Below are 17141 nucleotides of genomic sequence, written 5' to 3' on the forward strand. Positions count from 1 at the left end.
ACCACTGATCTAAGTTCTGGAATAATAAATAATAATCATGTGCCATAAAGTCAATTCTGACTTTGGGTGACCCTTTTCAGAGTTTTCCAGGTAAGAATATTCAGAATTGGATTCTTCTGGGGGGTGCCCAGGGACTATGCAGCTTGCCCAAGGCCACAAAGTCTGGCTCCACTCACAGGTGGCACAGTGGGGCATTGAACCCCTGACTTCTGGCTTCACAGCCATATACTTGAACCACAGCCAGCGATGTGCTAGAATAGAGGGAGGAGTGGGAAAAAGAATGGTACAGTATCAAAGAAAACATGGGGGCAGGGAAAGAAGAGAGGCAGAGCCCTTGGAGTAGGGTGGTCGTAGAATGTCTGAGTTTCTAATGTGTCAAAGTCCTGTACATTCATGAATTAACATATTAACAAAATAACACGAGCCAAGGATATTTTTGTGTTCAGGGCATAGTATCAAGCTGTGCCTGCAGTTTGTCTCAGTCTGATAAGTTCCCCAATTTGGTTCATCCGCTTTTCTATTTTCACTGACACTTACAGTCTCCATAACTGACTCCAAGACATTAGTTGGAGAAAGAATAAAAAACATTTCATTACTTACAGTGGGCTAGATCAAAAAGAAAACTAAGAAGAAGAAAAACAACCATGACTCCTTCTAGCAAAGGCCTCAAGAGATTTGCTGCTTTAACAGACAAAAGAGAGAGAAAGAGATACAGAGCAGAAAGGTGGGTTCTCTTTGAATTCAGAGGCTGTGAAGAAACGATTGGTTAGCACTGGATAGATTGACAGTCACTCCAGCCTAGAAAGGTCCCTTCCAGCCAAAACTACTAAAGGCAGCGTGTGAGGAGGAGAAAATGTTTGGAGACCAACTGTGGGCATGGTTGGTGTCCAGCGCTGCCAAGATGACAACAGCTGTTCTCCCTGGCACAAACTCCATGGGCTCAACTTCAGGGTGTAAAGAGTGCTTTATTTACAGTGGTGCTAAAACTTTGCAGAATCCCTGCAGTCTTGGAAGAAGCAGGTTGAGGGGCATACACCAGTCCTCGGGCACCCTCACACTTGATGGGATCCTCAGTTGTCCTCACTGAGAGTCCCCACAGTTCAGGTCTCTCAACATGAGACTTTGTTCAGCTCAAGGAGGGTGTGTATTGCCCTTGACATGAATGTCAGCTGTCCAGCCCTTCCCTTTGGTCCTTGCCTGTCCAGGAAAAAAAATCTCAGTACTCCACTGAAAGCTCTGCCTTGTGGACCTTCTTCTTCTTCTAGCTCTAGAATGCCAACTCCCTGAAATCAATGGGACTTCCTTCCAGATACACATTGGTTGGTCAGGAATCAATGTAACTGTTTGGGGGGGGGTGCCTTCTGCATCAGCCATGGAGAAATAGATCAAGTGGCAAACATGTTGTGAAGCCCAGAATCTATGCTCTCTTTATGCCTTAACTATCAATCCTCCAGTTCCCTGACTCAGCTGGGCCATCTTGCTTCTGTGGCAATGCAAAGGCAATTTCCTCCTCCTAAGTTACAAAACAAAAGTAAAAATTGAAAAAGCAAAATGTTCTGCTATTCAGCCCCATAGTTAGTAAATGCAACAGATTCTGTCCAGATGCCAGAAAAGAACATCAGAGATCAGCTTTCCCTAACCCTGGGCCATCAGTCTTCAAATCCCATTATCCCCAGCCACCTTGGGCATTGATCAGGCCATTTGGAGGCTGAGGGGATTTGTGGTCCTATACATCTTAGCAGTTGAGCAGAGACCACCATTCTTGATAATGTTTGATTATCCAGGTTTGGACCAGAAGTGCAATATCAACTGCATCCTATTCGCATTTACTGAGAAGTCCGAAAGGACATGAATTTAGTTTGCTTTCAGTGCCCACAAATGTGCTTTTAGACTACTTTTGATGAAAGTGCTGTAAATAAAATAGTAAATTCTTTTTAAAACCAGATTCATTCAGACAATGTTCCTAAAGGTATGCTAAATGTGAACACTTATTGAAACCATTTAATAATATTATTATATTTATGGAATAGTGCCTTTTATTGACCTGTTTGGAAGGTGGAAAATATTGAGAACTCTCTTTTTTTTGCTTAGGCTAGTTAGCTAATCAAAATAAAAGCACAGTGAGTTGGAGTACCTGCCTCTGGAGTCAGAGGTTGGGAACTCAATTCTTCACTGTGCCTCCCAGGAGAAAGCCAGCCTGTGTATCCTTTGGGTGGTACAGTGGTCCCTACCTAGAAAACCCAGACAAGGATCACCATAAATTGTAACTGATTTGATGGCACAAAACTATTGTTATTATTAACTCGTTGCTAGGCTTAGTTCCTGAGATTCATGGGTATGAAACCCCTTGCTCAAGACAAGGTGATACCTGTCAGCATGGTACAGGGAGGCAGAGGCGAAGCCTCATATTCAAACAGAAGAGAAAGAGCAAATTGGAGGACCTGGTATTACACCTCAAATGCAAAAGTACTTTCTCCTTCTCCCCTGTGTTCCCTAAATAGATTTCTGATGGATATTTTCTGCTCAAGCCCTGGTCACCAACCCCTGGTTCAGGAGGCCCAGACTAGAAGAACGCATGGAGAAATGGGTTGGTGAATTGTTAGAGTGGGGAGAGAGGGACGAGAACCCCTCTGGTGGACAACAATGGTGCCCTCCTCTACATTTGGCTCCTTACTCTGAGATGTGATGTCTTCCCTTGGAGAGCCAAAGAAGGAAGGTGAAAAAACAACATCTAACATTCAAGGTCTAGCCTAGTTTGTTACCAAAACAAGAATGATTGATTGTTTCTGGATCAAAGTGGCCGCAGAGTCAGCAGCTGCCGACAGCAGTTTCAGTTCCCTTTCTCCTCTTTCTTCAGTAATGCCTAGTAATACAAAACAAGAAACAGGGCACCTCCGCTCTGCGATCTTCCCCATCCTCACAGGCAGCAGCCAATTATGGGAACAGTAGTGCAGAAACTCACAGGTGTCTTTTTCTATTTCTAGAAAAAGCTTTGTCTCCTCATTGGTTTTTTGAGGGGCAGCCGTGTGTTGCCTCATAACATCTACTTCTGGCAGTCAGTTGGGGCCCCTGCCTTTGCTGCAGGGTGGGGGAGCATGAGTGGGCAACCACAAAACAAAGGACTTTTTTGGCTGTGGTGCCTGCCCGCCTGCCCGCCTGCCCGCCTGCCCGCCTGCCCGCCTGCCTGCCTTCCTTCCTTCCTTCCTTCCTTCCTTCCTTCCTTCCTTCCTTCCTTCCTTCCTTCCTTCCTTCCTTCCTTCCTTCCTTCCTTCCTTCCTTCCTTCCTTCCTTCCTTCCTTTGGAAGTCTATTTCCAAAATCAGTGCTACAGTCCTTTCAGCACAAGGCAGGAGATATACTGTAGTCCATTTACCTCAAAAATATCTTTAAAATGGCAAGAGAGAAGCAAGATGCTACCAACATCCCAATTGCCAAATGATATGCATCTGTCATATCATGGCCTGCCTTGCTGACTGGGGGGTGGGTCTGAAAGTTGTACTGCAAGGTAATTTCTGTTCTGTGAGCATTGAGCTGAGGTAAAGGAAGATGGAGGGGGGAACAAGGTTAGTGTAAGCATTTCGAGGACAGGAAAAAGAAAGGTTGCATACTGGGGTGGAAGTTGCAGGTTTCTAATCCAGATGAAACCAGATATATTTGCTGGTAAATAAATAAAACAAATAGATCAAGTGGCAAACATGTTGTGAAGCCTGGAATCTATGCTCTGTTTATGCCTTAACTACCGATCCTCCAATTCCCTGACTCAGCTGGGGCATCTTGCAGATGGAGAAGCTGATGAGAAGAGTGCATTTCACCATACAAAGAATGGCCTGTTTTATTTTGCCAGAGAAATTAGGAAAGAACTATGCACTCATAGTTGAGGATGAAGTCAGTCTTTCAAAGGCTTTCCTTTATACCAATTTAGAGCCTGTTTTAGAAGTCAAGTAATTCTTTTGTCTTTGTTCAAAAATGTAGAGAAGTTGCCACATGCTGTACATAATAACAGGATGTTGAACATAACTAGTTTTGTGCATTCCCAGATGTTTTGTGAGCTTGGTGACAAGCAAGCCTTATTTTATGCAGTTTTTATTTTTATCTTAGACAGGCTGGCACAGAGCTAGAATCCGGCTTGCCACACCAAGGCGAGCTAGGAATGTGACAGTGAAACCATGATTGCCCCATTTCAGACAGCTAAGGAAATATAATCCCGAATGATTCTAATATTCAGAAGTCATTTCAGTTTCCACTTCTGGGTTTGTTTGAGGAACATGTTGCCCTTCAAATGCTTTTGATCACAATGCCCATCATCCCCTCACCACAAGTTCTGCTGGCTGGGAGAAATGGGAGCTGTAGTCCAGCAGCATTTGGAAGGTCATCTATCTCACACCACTGCTTCAGGGGTATACAAAGTCTCAGCAATAGTCACCTACAGCAAGGCTGAGGATTGTGTGGCCCAGCAGATAAGACTCGGCAATGAAAAGGGGAATTGAAAATCAGTGAAAAGGGCAAGAGGCAGGGTCAGTTTGTGTGTACCAACATACTTCAGGTCAGGAACAGGCAAGATATGCTATCTTATTTACACAGATGTGAGAAGCCAAGAGTAAAGATGGTAGGATAACAGTTTAGTGCCTGACCTCAAACCAGCTGCAATCAAAGTTTCTTGCTCTTAAGGGGGGTGGTTTCTGCCATATAGTGATTCAACATGGCATGGCAGACTTTGACTTTGATTAATCTCAGGTAATTCTCCTCTAAAACACAATAACCCTGAAATTCAGACCTTCAGGGTGCACTTGGTAGCCACATCAAGCTTCCTGTCCTGACATTTGGTGGGGACAGATGCACTGTCTCTTGGGTTATTGTTATAGATTGCATTGCTCTGCTCCTACACTTTGCACAGTAACTGTGCCCACAGAAATTGGGCAGAGAAAACTTCCTTTGGCATTTTTATTTCATACGAGGAAGCACTTTATCTCCCTAAAATAAATTTGTCATCCAATGTCACTATAAATGGCAGAGGAATAGAAGCAATTAACAGAGCTGGCAGTCCTTAATGGCATCTAGAAATGCTGTTGTGCAGATGGCACTCTCTGTCAAGTTGACTCATTCTGAGAAAAGACAGGAAGCTGCTGGCTATTCATGCAGGCCACTGAGGATCAATAAAATGTTTTTGCATCACTATGTATTTCAGTGCAAGGAAAAGAAATATTAAGGAAACTGTCCCTTGACTAGCACCATCTTGAATGACTAGTTCTATGTGATGCTGAGATGGGATGTGGTCTTTGTTCAGAGATGACCTGGACGTGTCAGAAGATTGTATGGATCTCATATCAGTGAACCATAACCAGAACCTCTAATTTAAAATGCCCCCCTTTAATGTCTAACATGATCATTGAGGCTTTCTCTTTTTCTAAGGGATGAGAAGGTCCAGGGGTAACACTACTGAAGAAATGAGCAACATACAACCTCCACAGCTATTTTTGCAGCACCCTCCTAATGCAGTTCCACATTTCAAACCATTCAAGCAAGCAAATGTGTCTTGTTATAACTGAAATAAGCACTTCCCCACTGGGTTTAGTGGGTTTTAGCAGTTTGTAACCAAAAACAATATGGCATTGTGGTCTGCCAATAAAGTCCCATGGTCCAGTAACATAGGGTACAGACTGCAGCAAACTGCACGGGGGTGGGCTAGCTCTTCGAACAACCTAAGCTGCTCAGATCTGCTCAGGATCCCATTTCCTTTGGATATGATTTTGGATATGATGACACTTTAGGCTCACACTGTATTTCTAAAATTTGCTTGATTTAAAAATATACAAGAAAAAACTATTGGAAGGAAATGGGAGCTCACAGAGTAGGCAGTAAATTTCCCAGCCCTACAAAACCACTACAACCTGATTTATTTCACCTTTTGCCAAGCTGTAGCTCCAAATTCTCTACCTATTTTTTCTTAAAACTATTGTGGGCTCCAAGTATTTTCTCTGCTTCCTCCAGCTAGCTGGGGCTGCTAGTATTTCTTTTTTAAAAGAGCTTTTTTAAAAAAGGAAAAATGTCTAGGCATGCAGTAATAGGAATAGATGTGTATTTTGCTGCTCTGCAAATGCATAACAACAGCAACAAAATTCTTTATGAGATGTGAAGTAATTAACCTAGCCCAATCATAAATCTTTGTGGCATTCATAAATACAGCGATAGGCCTGAGGATATCAAAAGCTATAAATTACAGAAGTGTTAAAGAGAATAGGCTTCCCAGTGTTATTTAGCAGCTTGACACATCGGACATTGTCTCAGATTAATTGATCCTAATAACCAATGTACATGGCTGTTTCTTGAGATTCTGAAAGGGAATAAGAGAATTTTTTTAAAAAGAAAGACTTCAACTGAATATGCAGACAACCTATTTTTGAAGGAAACCCCTCCTTCCACTTATAAATTGTGGATTGAGAATGAGATTGTCAGTGCCTCATTTCTCATTAATAATATTCCTAAACTACCCTATATTTATTAAACGGGGACAAATGACTACAAATACAGGAGTGGAGAAAAAGTGGTGATCTCTGGGACTTTTGATGAGGAAACATACCAAAATTTGGAGAACACTTCGTAACACAGTTGAATGACATTAAGATACTGTAGTTTCATCTACATCAGTCGTATCATAACCATTCCCCAAGCTACAGAAGTGTCTAAACTTCTGATCTCAGGGGAGAGCCTACGTAATCACTTTTTATTCTACTGAGAATTCAACCTTCGTCTTGTGGTCCATGAAGCTTCCCATCACCACCATATTTCAAATGCATAATTTCCCCCCATCTGCTTTCTTCACTGTCCAGCTTTCTAAGTCTTTGTCTTTGTTTTGATTTCTTGGCTGAAGTGTTCACTTGAATTGGTTTCTGAACCAAGGTATACAAAATGGTTAACAAATTTCATGTCTTCATTGTCAGCACTGAAATAATAAAAATCACCATTAGGATAAGGTGTCATCTGTATGTCTTAAATTATTGACGTTTTCCCCACCAATTTTCACTCCTTCCACTGAATCCAAAACCAGCTTTTCATATGTTACATGTTGTAATGAAATGGCATCATGAATAAATAGATCTAATATCAATAACTCTTCTTTCAGGTTTATTACATTAAGAGAAGGAGTGTGGATATTCGATACAAATGAGTCATAATATCTTTTCATTTAAAAATTCTTTACTTCACTTCCTGTTCTCAAGTCATATTGTGAAATAAAGATTGGAAAGCGCAGTCAAGGTATTCCTTAATAATCTTTTTCAGCTGCTCAGTCCTAGAAACATGAGCAGGCTTCCAGTTTCCAAAGAACTGCTTGTTTAAACAGACGAGAAATCCTGCTTCCCCCTTTCATATTTCCTGAGGGGCTATGTCAAACATTTACAGCTTTCCTGCTTCAGAGACTCCCTCTGAGAGCCTTGGAATCCAGATTGTCAATGCAAATGTCCAGCTGGTTCCAGGTGTTTTACAGCAGGAAAACTCTGGCCTGCAAAAATGTTATTCTAATTCCTTCACTGGATGGAAGTAATAATACCTTATTGTTCCTGATTATGATTCAATGCTGAAAATTCTGAAGCAAAGTAGGTCTGCCTCCCTCCCAACACTCTCCCATACTGCACTGGTATGTAGGCTTCCCAACCAACAGGAAAGCTGGAGAGGCTTGAACCAACTCTTCATCTGATATCTTGTGTGACGTGGTTACGGTGCTGGCCTGGAACGTGGTTCAGTTCTGTCATTTGCCGAGATGGGACTCAGATGAATGCTGGTTGCACCAACTGATTACTTTGTGAAGAAGAAGCCGAGAATGAATTATGATAAAACAAAAATTTAGTTCTTTGGCAATTGTAGAAGCAAGCACAGGTAGACCATTAGAGGCAAACACTGGTCGACAATTAATGCCCTGCAAATTGATCAATGGACCTTCTTTAATACTTGTGACCAGTGGTCTTGACCCTGGAAGGCACATCTTAATGCAGCTCTTACTTGGACCCCATCAACTGGGGATAAATTCTAAAATTCTCATTTTTAAAAGATGGCCATCTAACAGATCCTTTACTTGAAGTATTTAAGTGCAACGTAATAACACAACTACTGCATGAGGGTTAAGTCTAAGGATGGAATGAGATGCTGCTTTCCCAGTTGGAAACACTCTAGAATTACACTCTAAAATGATGGGTCTTCCTCAGGGAACTCCTGCTACACAACTGATGTTGGGGGAGAGGCATAACTTCAGTAGCTGTAACTGTATACCTTACACTGTTTTAAGAAGCTTGATAGCCTGTCAGAAGACCATTTAGTTAAATCCTGTTATTAACACCACTGGGAGAGGAACCAGAGGGGGAAACATGTCCCATATTTTACAAATGTACTCCTTGCACTGGCTGACTTCCTTGAACAGGATGTCAATAGAGAGGCTGGTTTTATTCAGCATTTGAAATTCTCCCTTTGGTGCCCCTAGTTTAGGAAGTATAAATATACTTCAGGGCGCCTAGTCAGTCATAATGGTCCATCTTTAAAGGAAGCATTTACCAGCTTATATTTTCAAACTGTGTTGTCAGCATACCTTGAGGACAAATTCTGCAAAGTTCTGGTGGAACTGCACCTCTTCTCCTGTGACCAGGATAAGTGGACCAGGTCCTCTATTGTACAAAACCCTAAGAAGCAGGACACTGGACAGATTATTCATAACTTCACAGGTTCAGAAGTGGGATGCATTAATGATTTGCTATTGGATGCATTCTTTTATGTTAGCTACCATGTGGCCACTTCAATCTTGTTCTCTTTTAAAATTAGAAAGAGATTTAGATCTACTATTTACCCACTAGATATCTAGCCAAAATGTTGTGTTAGACCTAGCTGGGAAATTTGGTTATTTCCATTAGAACTGTAATTACTATTAACGTTTTGTATTTCCTATTTTACAGTTTAATTCATATTATTGGAATAAATTCTATGTTCCAGTTTTAAATTGCTATGAAATGTAGCTACAATAAACACATGTATTTCCTTTCTCACTGCCAACTGTTTCCACACATCTACTCTGATAGCATAATCACTGGCCCAACTATGTCATTCACAACGTTTACTTGTTTATCTGCTCGGTAATCTATGCCATCTTTTACTAAAAGGTGGGGCGACCTCTATGGAAGAGAAGAACAAATAAGACCATCTCTGCTCAAGATAATGAATGGGACAGAAGCCTGGTCAGATGTGGCAACATACACAAGCCACTTTCAAAGCATTTCAGCATCCCACAACATTCTATTACTGAACTGTTCTGGTTTTTTTTTAACTACAAAGAAAAAATGGAGAAGACAAAGCTGAGGTAAACACCATAAACATGGGTAGGCAAAGTGCAACCTACAGGTCATATGTGGCTCTCAGGGCCCTAAATGCATCTCCAGCGCCCATGAGTTCATTGCTGTTGTGTCTTGAGATCAGTCGAACTCACAACGTAACAATTGCCATTTCGAACATCAGGCCTTTGTCCCATTTATTGCCCTTCCACCCTCTACCTGCAGGGACGTGGTGGCGCTGTGGGATAAACCGCAGAAGCCTTTGCTGCAGGGTCAGAAGACCAAGCAGTCGTAAGATCGAATCCACGCGACGGAGTGAGCGCCCGTCGCTTGTCCCAGCTCCCGCCAACCTAAAGGTTCAAAAGCATGCAAATGCAAGTAGATAAATAGTGACCACCTCGGTGGGAAGGTAACAGCGTTCCATGTCTAAGTCGCACTAGCCATGTGACCATGGAAGATTGTCTTCGGACAAAATGCTGGCTCTATGGCTTGGAAACGGGGATGAGCACCACCCCCTAGAGTCAAACACGACTGGACAAAAATTGTCAAGGGGAACCTTTACCTTTACCTACCCTCTACCTAGTTTTTAATTTGCACAGAAAGCCATATTTTGGGAGCTCATAGCACTCCTGGGCCCCCATAGCTTTAAAACATGTTCTTTCAAATTAGCCACTAGAGGATGTGAGGGAGATTTTTCCATATCTACCTGAAAGATACTGTTGGGTGGGGTGTCTTGGAAACAGGTTTGTACGTGCAGCCCCAGGAACTGGCTTGGCCTTGATTTAAAGGCTTAAATAAAGACCAAGATTTTTTTTTAGGTTGCAATAGCTATTCATAAGACAGTTTTCTTTATAATCTTCTTATAACAAAAGTTATTTTCAGAAGAACATCTCTGGCATCAGAATCTCAAATTAATTCACAAAGCACCACATGCTTCTGAAACAGAATTCTTTGCACTTCAAAGACGGCCATATGCTTTCCTGTTAAACAATTTGCACCAATTAATCGCTCTACTTATTTTCGCAATGCTTATGTAATAAATACTTCAAAAGTCTGTTACTTGTGCTAATAGTGCTATTGTCGCTTTGAAGACTGTATTCCTCTTTACAGATTCCCCAGCGATCTGTCTGCACAACAATCTGTATTTAAAGATTTCAGTACAAAGCAGTTTCGACTAGCCTTCAGGGCCAAAATTCTGGGCACCCCCAAAAAGAGGTGGTTGATGGGGAACTGCTATTGGCCATGGGCATGTTTCAATGCACTAGGCATGACAACGACAAGTAAGGGTCAAAATATTTCTTTCTCATTATTTTTCAAATACTTTATACTCAGGATGCAACCAGTCACATATGTACATGGTTACAGTTGCTTATTTTATTATTTTTGCTTTTGAAAACATATTATCTTTCCCCTACACCAATATGGTGCCCATTCCTAAGTAAATCTGCTTAGCTTCGACACAGAAGAAGCAAATTCCATTTTAGTCTTATAATTCTGATAGTGTGTAAAGTATCTTATATTTTGTCATAACTGGCAAGCAGAGCTTCATGTGTGTGCATGTTGCTCTAATAAATGGATGAGTAAGTTCAGACGGCTTGGTAGACAAATTTATGCCACCCCCATCCTCTCTGTGGCCATCCACACACTGAGGTTTGGATCAATGCTTCCATCAAGGACCCAAAGGGAGAGTCTCATTGTTATGAAGGTTAAACTCAACACTGTGTTAACTTTGTATTGTATAGGCAAGCCTGACTAAACTGAGGCTATTGTACTTTTGGACATCATGAGAAGACAAGACTCAGTTGAAAAGATAATAGGAAAAATAGGAGGCACAGGTAAGCAGTGGCAAGTGAGGAAAACTTAGCAAGAGAATAATTAATTTAATAATGGATGCCACAGCCTTGAGTTTGCAAAACCTCAGCAGGACTGTAAATGCTGGGACCCTTGAAAGGTCATTAATTCATGGAGTTGCCATAATCTGGAAATGATTTGAGGGCACCTTTAAAAAAATACACACATGGGTGCTGCACTATACAGCAGACCCATTGTGGGTGGGTCGGATCCTCTTCAGTCCATGTTGCAAGGAACTGTAAACATGCTCCAGCTTTGGAAGGGGTGGGTGCCAACATTTTTGGGAAACAGGTTGGTTGGCCAACCCCACTTCCAAACTGAGCTGCAACACATTTGCTCCTCACTTCTCAACTGAACCTGGGAAATCTCCTGCCTGAGCTGCAGCCAGGGTCTATTGAACGGGGGTGGGTGGGGTGATGCTGACGTCCGCATGTTAATGACATGAGGAGAATGATACAAAACAAATTGCTGTTTAGGCTAGCGATGTGAAAGAGAGACTGCGAGAAGGGGAAGTGTATTGAAACAGCTCTTGTGTGGTGGGAACATGGGAGTGGCAGAGAAAGCCATAGCTAGCTGTGTTTTCTGCCTCGCACATGTACTTCTTTGAAACCGGCTGATGGCCAGTCACTGCCGGGAGCTGTGTGTGTGTGGAGCTTCCAAGGCTGCCCGTCTCCTTCCTGCTCTGCTTCTGTCACTTTTCCTGGAATATAAGCAAAAGAACTCCAGCTTCTTGAAATCCCGAGGCAGAAAGGGGCCATTCACAGGAAGAGAAGGCAGAGATTAACCCTTTCTGCGGAACATTTTAATAAACTGAATTTTCAGTGGCACATTTCAGCCTGAAGTACAGCAGATACATAAACACCTCTGAAAGAACTGTACAGTCATTCATAAGTTCTTGTTCTTGCCAGGTGAGTCCCTTACATTCAATTCTAAGGATCAATTTTATTTTAACTCACTTGTTGCCCGCTACAGGCCCTGTGATGCCACAGGAAGTCCACCAGGGAAAGGTAACACTATCATGCAGCTACAACTGGTTTAGGTAAAGGTAAAGGTAAAGGTGGCTCTTGAGAGTCCCCTGGACTGCAAGGAGAACAAACCTATCAATTCTAAAGGAAATCAACCCTGAGTGCTCACTGGAAGGACAGATCCTGAAGCTGAGGCTCCAGTACTTTGGCCATCTAATGAGAAGAGAGGACTCTCTGGAAAAGCCCTTAATGTTGGGAAAGTGTGAAGGCAAGAGGAGAAGGGGACGACCGAGGATGAGATGGTTGGACAGTGTCATCGAAGCAACCAACATGAATTTGACACAACTCCGGGAGGCAGTGGAAGATAGGAGGGCCTGGCGTGCTCTGGTCCATGGGGTCACGAAGAGTCGGACACGACTAAACGAAACGAAAGGTAAATGTTCCCCTTGACAATTTTTGTCCAGGCGTGTTCGACTCTAGGGGGCGGTGGTCATCCCCGTTTCCAAGCCCTAGAGCCAGCGTTTTTGTCCGAAGACAATCTTCCGTGGTCACATGACCAGTGCGACTTAGACACGGAATGCTGTTACCTTCCCACCGAGGTGGTCCCTATTTATCTACTTGCATTTGCATGCTTTCGAACCGCTAGGTTGGCGGGAGGTGGGACAAGCAACGGGAGCTCACTCCGTCGCATGGATTCGATCTTATGACTGCTTGGTCTTCTGACCCTGCAGCACAGGCTTCTGCAGTTTAGCCTGCAGCGCCACCACGTCCCTACCTCAAAACTGCAGCCTGTGATTTCACAGACAAGCTGCCATTTCTATGTGGCGCTAATGGGGCAAGGGGAAAAATACTGATTCTCCTTTCTATTATCAGTTATAGCAGTGAGCTAGATAAAAGTGTGTTATGGTGTGTTGGCTCAAACAATTTTTAGATAACACTTCCCTGTTACAAATTGGGTGAATTCTCTGAGCCTCGTGGCGCAGTGGTTAAACCCCTGTACTGCAGCTAAAACTGTGCTCACAACCTGGGGTTCAATCCCAGGTAGCGGTTCAAGGTTGACTCAGCCTTCTGTCCTTCCGAGGTTGGCAAAATGAGTACCCAGCTCGCTGGGGGGGGGGATGTGTAGCCTGCATAATGAACTTGTAAACCGCCCAGAGAGTGCTTGAAGCACTATGGGGCGATATATAAGCAGCACGCTTTTGCTTTTGCTTTTTATTTTCAATTTTAGTTTACCAACAGAGGACAGATTCCCCAAGTACTGTACTTAATATCTTGGATGACTTGCTAAACGTCTTAACCACCCAGTGTAGACACGTTCTAGATGGGTGGTATATAAATCTAATAAATAAATAAATATAGACCACAAGACAGCAATAGACAGGGTCAAAGATGACCTTTCCATCTTTTTTTCCTCCCCAGATCATAACTACCTGATGTTTCTCACTTAGCAGAGAGCAAAACACCACAACTTGATTATGCTGTTACATAGCATAGAACTAGAAGCAGAGCTTCCTTAAGAGGTAAGTGGCATTTGTTTATCCTAGTGTGGTTTTGTCTCAATCCATATATTGCAAATCTGTTTGCTTTTGTTTTGTGATTGGTCATTGGAAGATAAACATGCATTTCATTTGCAAGTTTTTCTCAGGCAGGTTACTTTGAAAGAATTTGCTGTCTGAAGAGAACATGTTGTAACAGCAAGAAAATAAAATGTCACTTCATGTGTGATTTGACCCTCAAGAGAAGATAATGGTTTCAGATAGTTTCTTTAAACAACCTAACACATTCAATTTCATAAGACATTTCCAACAGTTAACAGAAATGCAGTATCTGCTATAAAAATGAAGTTAAATCCAGATGAACATTCAGAATGTTGGCAGTAGCTAAATTCAATAGGAAAAGCTATTCAGGCTTTAATAGAAGCCTAATATAAGTTTATCATGATCCACCCAGTCATATATCTGTATATAAACAGTATCAGTAACAAAAATATCAAATAACATGCCAGAGTTGAGAAATAATTTTCAGAATGCATAACGAAAAAAGGAATATTCCACAGAATAGTAGACTCCTACCAGATTTACCTAAATACAGGACCAGCACTGTGCATATTTCAACCATCCTGATAACATTTACAGGATAGCTTCTGTTTGCTAAATAACACCTAAATCTCCCCCCCCCCCCATTTTTAATATATATTTTTGTTTTGCAAAACATATTCCTTACTGTGATGAGTTCCTTTTGAGATATAGGCATTGCATATAGGGTTGATCGCTAAATAACTGTGGAGAATGAAAAAATACAAATTGCAACAAAATGTTTTTCACTTGTATTTTAAGCAGTGATTCATGGCATCTACATACAGTACTTCAGTATCCAAAAATTTAAAAAAATTGGCTGAAATTGAATAGTAAGTTACAAAGAGAGTAGACCCATTGAATCAGTGAAGAATTTATGTGTCAGCACCTTTGTACATTCCATTAGTTCAATGAACCTAGTCTCATTGTCACTTATTATTGGATTTCAGCTATTGTATCTCTAAATGAAGAGGAAAACTTGATTATGCTGTGTATATTATTATTTCAAGTCTCAAAATCCTTCAATCTCATTTTCAATGGAAACAGTTGTGTAAAGAACCTTTTGTTGGCCCTAGAGTGTCCAAAGTTGAATTCTGGGGGGTGGTCGTCATCCCCCCACCTCTGTACAGGTCTACCAACCACCCCTGAATCCTCAGGCAACAGAGGAGCAGTATGTTTTTAGTGTGCCTGCTTCAATTTTCTCCTTCTTGCTGTTAAGTGAATGGTGGTAAAGCTCCCTCAAGTGGTTTATTAGGAACATGATGCTCTTTCCAACGTGGGTTAAGTATTACTGTAAAGTAATGGGTAAAAGTAGCAATTTTTAAAGCACTAGTAAATGTCCTTTGGTTTGCCAGATTGGAAACCCGTTGGTTGCATCCCCATATCCTATGTTTCTTCTTTCCCTCCCCTAACACCTTCCTGCCACATTAATCAAATTATTTTTCTCTCTTCTCCTTAATGTCAATTATCCAGTACTCATCTACTCAGTCTAGTACTCACAGGAAATACAACTTCTTTGGACTATAACTCCCAGAATCCCCCACTCAGCTGTGGTTAGTCACAATATAACCTATCCAGTTATTAAATCTGGGAAATTAGTAGTATCCATGCAAAATTTCATCTGTCTGGCTCTACAATTTCCCAAATTCATCATGTAATATCTGTGGATTGAACCCCTAGAAATCGCCACCCGTTATGACCAAGCAATATATATCCTACGTGTCTATTTTTTAATAAACGTCATATGGCTGAGTGGACTACAAAATGGATTGATATGCAATTGTTTTAGTTGGGAAATCAGGAGTATCTGAGCAAGAGCTCATGTTTCTAGTTACAACAGTTTTGGTAAGGTGACTGCAAGTCTCAGAAGCCACTAGCTGGTATTGTCAGTCAAGATATAACTATTCCTAGTGACTACAAATATATCAGTTTCCTATGCATATTTAATAGATGCAAAAGTCTTGAGTAAGTAGCTTGAAAAGTAGTATCAAGGCAAACACTTGTAGAATTTGTTCCATCTCAGTGTCTGAAACCTCTGCTTAGAAATGTAATATCTGTAGCAACCGTTAGTCCGGAAAACTGTGGAAAATAAACTGGAAGGCCATGGGACATAGACATGTGAACCTATAGAATTGTAGAGTTTGGAAGGGACTGCATGAGTCATTGAATCCAACACCTCGCCAAAGGGGGAAATACAATAAGTTGCACAGCGTAAGAACTTGGATAAATTGTTTTGTTGGACTACAGCTCCTGTACCCTACCCCACCCTAGCCAGCCAGTATTCATTATTATGGGCCAATAGCTTCCTATACAAACAATGTAGGCACCTCTGCCAACAGATTTCTGCAAACAGGTTACACCTATTTACCAAAGGGCATCCTGTTCTCAAGATGCCAGCATTTATACTGTGAAATTGTGGATGGCTTTACTCACTGGCTGATTACGCAGCAAGCTTTATTTTTCACAAAGAGTAGATCAAAACACTAACCCCACATTTTGCCTTGTATCTGTGGTTCCACTAGGGCTAGAGACTTAGTTGGGTTTTTTTTAATGAAAGCTTTGAATCGGGGCCAGAGGGTTTTCCAAATGGTCATTGGTGGTACCTTTAAAATGCCCCAGGCAGCATGTCCAGTTGATGTATAATCAGGAGCAATCAGGCAGTAAATGTACTGCAAAGAACTTTGTCCTGCAAGACATTTGTTGCATAGTGTCATAGACTGGCAAGGTAGCTAACAGGATCTCTCTTTATGTTTGCGTCTCTGCCTTCTTCATAGGGAACTGTGCTAAAGTTGGTCTGTTCATCTCAGCATTATGTATGCTGGCTGGCTGTGTCTTTCCAGGGTCTCAGGCAGAGGGTTTTCCCAACCCTGTATGGAGGTGATAGAGATTTAGCGCACCATTTTCAACATGGTAATCCTGCATTCTACCACAGTGGAGGCTAGGGACTCCAGTGTCACTAGAGTGGTTAATCTGCTTCAGTTTTTAGTAGGAATTTTACATGAGCCAGTCGAGGTGCTGAACCCTATCTCTTAAATAGGTCTTTAATAATTCTTTTTAGAGTTCAGACTAAAAACCCACAGAAAATTAATTGCCCTGTGACATCAGGGTTATCAGCCTCCACTGCTCCATCATTATGCTATAATTGCTCCCTATGAATATTGGTTCCCGCTGAAAAGAACAGATCTCAGTACCAATTGGGCCTGGGGGCTGATGTGGCAAAAGAGGAGCTCTGATCCAGATCAAACCTAAATTCATCTATCTCCCTATTTGGTACAGTAGCTTCCATCTCGGAAAAAGGACCATAAGCCTCATTGACTTCAATGGGAATTTTCCTCTGCAGATTGTGCAGTTTTGTCTGTTTAGGTGCGGGGTGGCTTATGTCTCTCCAGATGTTGTTGGATTGGAACAGCTGTCAGCCCTTGCCAGCACACTCAGTGGTGAGAG

General features: G+C 41.9%; 1 long non-coding RNA gene across 1 annotated transcript in view; it reads left to right on the forward strand.

Annotated features, from left to right (window-relative positions):
• Nucleotides 1–12433: 12433 nt before the first annotated feature.
• LOC144588370 (uncharacterized) overlaps nucleotides 12434–17141 on the forward strand; it is a 29786-nt gene continuing 25078 nt past the window's right edge. Inside the window, exons 1-2 of the long non-coding RNA XR_013543891.1 lie at nucleotides 12434–12556; nucleotides 13543–13643. This is a non-coding gene — a long non-coding RNA (uncharacterized LOC144588370). The remainder of the gene's footprint in view (nucleotides 12557–13542; nucleotides 13644–17141) is intronic.

The sequence above is a fragment of the Pogona vitticeps genome, chromosome 3 (assembly GCF_051106095.1).
Source record: "Pogona vitticeps strain Pit_001003342236 chromosome 3, PviZW2.1, whole genome shotgun sequence".
Classification (NCBI taxonomy): domain Eukaryota; kingdom Metazoa; phylum Chordata; class Lepidosauria; order Squamata; family Agamidae; genus Pogona; species Pogona vitticeps.